This window comes from Schistocerca gregaria, chromosome X (genome assembly GCF_023897955.1).
Source record: "Schistocerca gregaria isolate iqSchGreg1 chromosome X, iqSchGreg1.2, whole genome shotgun sequence".
NCBI classification, from domain to species: Eukaryota; Metazoa; Arthropoda; class Insecta; order Orthoptera; family Acrididae; genus Schistocerca; species Schistocerca gregaria.
Window position 1 is genome coordinate 852,967,084 of NC_064931.1, and position 3,522 is coordinate 852,970,605.

At 43.4% G+C, this 3,522-nt stretch overlaps 1 pseudogene; it reads left to right on the plus strand.

The window, feature by feature from the left end:
- The first annotated feature begins 518 nt into the window (after positions 1-518).
- On the plus strand, positions 519-636 carry LOC126299762 (5S ribosomal RNA; annotated as a pseudogene).
- Positions 637-3,522: the final 2,886 nt, after the last annotated feature.

Consider the following 3,522-nt stretch of genomic DNA (forward strand, 5'->3'; position numbering starts at 1 on the left):
TAGGTGAGATAAGGTGCCTGAGTGTTTGTCAAACGAAGAATGTGTGCGAACATCGCTATTTCTTTAGAAGACCATAGTGTCCACAGCATACTCATTGTGAAGATAGTGATGAAAGGACAACATTTAGTCACTGAGAATGTAGATGTAAACATCCTAAGTCATGTTCACAGTTACCCGAATGAATGAGCCAAGTCACTGTACGAGAAACACCACCAAAAGCTCAAAGAGCCAAATCCAGCCTCAACTACTCCCTCAACACACGGTGGGCTAAAAACTTCATTTGGCCATCGGTGCCCTCGACAGCTTGCATCCTTTGAGAAGAAGCTAAAAAGCCATTCGTCTGAAAGCAACACAGGTTTGGAATCAGCTGTTGTCCATTTTGTATGTTTTGCACACTGATGACAAGCAGCAGCGTGCTATGGCCTTTTACGAGATACCCACCTCCAAATGCCCATTGCATACCGTTGCCTTCGCAACGTTAGCTCGGAAACTGGCTGAGATCGACCTGCAAGTCTTGAGGCAACGGTCTTGCCGCAGTGGATACACCGGTTCCCATCAGATCACCGAAGTTAAGCGCTGTCGGGCGTAACCGGCATTTGGATGAGTGACCTTCCGAGCGGCCATGCACTGTTGCCATTATTCGGGGTGCACTCAGCCTCGTGATGCCAATTGAGCAACTACTCGACCGAATAGTAGCGGCTCCGGTCAAAGAAAACTATCATAACGACTGGGAGAGCGGTGTGTTGACCACAGGCCCCTCGTATCCGCATCCTCATCTGAGGATGACACGGCGGTTGGATAGTCCCGATGGGTCAAATGGTTCTGAGCACTGTGGGACTTAACTTCTGAGGTCATCAGTCCCCTAGAACTTAGAACTACTTAAACCTAACTAACCTAAGGAGATCACACACATCCATGCCCGAGGCAGGATTCGAACCTGCGACCGTAGCGGTCGCGCGGTTCCAGACTGTAGCGCCTAGAACCGCCCGGCCACCCCGGCCGGCCCGATGGGTCACTAGTGGCCTGAAGATCGAGTGCTTTTACGTGGCTGCGAGTGGTACGCCATTCCTTCTAGTTACGTTGGACGTTGATAACAAAAAAATCGGTCAACTTTAGTCGCGATGTGCTTATGGGCACTGGATTCCATACGACCGACTGGCACATACCCACCACTCCACTGCCGAGACTTCGTCAGCTGCGGACAATCATATGACCGCCTGCCATTAGTTCTACAATGTCTGTAGTGCTCTAAATAGGGATAGCGATTATCGCAGAAACAAGCGGCTTTCGATTATTTCGTTTTTTTCCCACGCGAGTTTAACCTGTTTGTTAAATCGCTCATAATAACCGGATTCTGAAATAAGCGATTTCCGGTATTTTATTCATATTGTCTCCTGCAAAAACGTAGAAATTGAACAAAGACTGAAAAATGTTTACCCACTCAGTTTCAAGATAAAGGACCCAAGATATTAAATTAAATAGGTAAATAGAAGAAAACGTAGTCCTAACACCATTCACTGCTTTTCTCGAAAAATGATAGATGACTGAACACTACAAAAAATTACCAGTATTCTCCTATTGATTCAAATTTTTTGAAACTATGCTCAAAATTCTTGTTTTTTTAGGAGATCATACCACTTGGGCACTACGAATGGTCAATGCTGAAAGGTGGAAACTGAGGTTGAAGAACACTATTTTTCGTATTAATCTCTCCGTTTTCAAGGGCTACAAGCAGATGAAGGCATATCAGCTGCTTTCTGTTTTTATTGTATGCTATGAATGAATTATTGTTAAGTTTTGATTTATTACTGTAACCCTACTTTCCTTCCTCGTTTATTATTTCACAGAAGTGGCAGATAAACTTCTAATCTTTTAAAGCAAATGAAGCATTGTACTTCATTGCTGCGTCAAATCGTAAAAATACTCCGAGACTAGGGTTGGTGCCATTCTGCAATACAATGGATGTCTAACGACAGCAACGAGAAACTACCGTATAGGCCAGGTGGAGGCAAGTTTTGCACACTGCACGTACTCGCGTACCCGAAGCCACGACACGCAGCAATAGAAACCTTATTGTCTCAGCAACACTGAACCAATTCTTGCGCCATTTGTTTGTTGCTTCTTTTTGTCGACATTGTTTCTAAAATAGCCAATTTTATAATAATGCAATATTTCAAACCAATGCAAATTTTACGAATAAAAATTAGTCCTTTTTTAAAAAACGTTTATTTAAAGTTTTTTTGGCATTGCTGCTACGGATAATTGACATTTCGGTAGTTTACGTGGTTAATATTAAAAAATAAAAAACACCTCTTATAGCTGAGACAAAGCAAACACCGAAAAATACCGGTTATTCAGAATTAAAATATCAGTATCGGTTTTAACCGGTCGGTTTTTCCCATCCCTTGCTCCAAAGCGACCACTTTGCTCTTTTAAGGGGATCATTGGTACACTGTCCCATAAGGTTACTACCAGCACTGGTGACTAATCCATGACATGGGAACAATCAATCATTGCTGGTCGATGTGCTCGTTATTTGGCGCGTCCAGCTTTCGAATTGTATGGAGGTGAGAGCATTACCCGTGACCAAACAATTACTTGTGCCACAGTAGACAGTAACACATCAAACCATTTACTGGTCTGTGTCTTTGCATCAACACATAAGTCTACTATATCTTTGCTCTACAGGCCACCTTACGGTCGATATGTAGGGGGGAAAGTATCCTGTTTGCGGGAAGAAAATTGTAGGAGCCCTTCTGTCTGACTTCTAATGTTCCTAATTTTTGCGACGTGACCACTGCAACTGATGTACGTTGGAGGACGTGTTAAGTTTCTTGTATCGTTACCGAATGTACGCTCTTGGAATTTTTAGAGTAAGTCTCTTTGCGGTGCACAAAGTCTCTGGTTGTAGTTCGCTGAGCACTTCTGTGACACTGTCACTGTCACTGACACTCAAACCCCTGACGAATCCGCGTGCTCATCTTCGAATCTACTCTCATTTTCATTACTCCAAGTTGATAAGTGTGTCATACCAACGAAAAATACTGAAGACTTGCTTGGTATTGCTTGGTATTTGCTTGGTATTTTCCCCATATGTCTGGTATTACCTTCCCCATGGCTGGATTAATGTCATCACACCATCACAAATCACTCCGTTGAGGAAGTTATGCGAGGGTCACTCCAAAAAAATACGCACTATTTTTGTAAAAACAGTTTTCATTCTGCATGTGTGAAAGTTTTACAATGCGTAGATACATCCTTCCCGCTTGTTTTCAAACTTAGTTCAACCTGTTCCCGTGAGTGGCGCCATCACAGCATATCTTCAAGATGGCTGCTACACTTGACGTTCGTCAGAAGCAACTTGCTGTCGTAGAATTCCTGTGCTGTGAAAATGAGACAGTGGAAAATATCCACAAGAGGTTGAAAAAGGTGTATGGAGATGCTGCTGTCGATCGCAGTACAGTTAGACGGTGGGCAAGTAGGTTACGTGATGAAAGCGGGCACGCCAATATAGAGGATTGT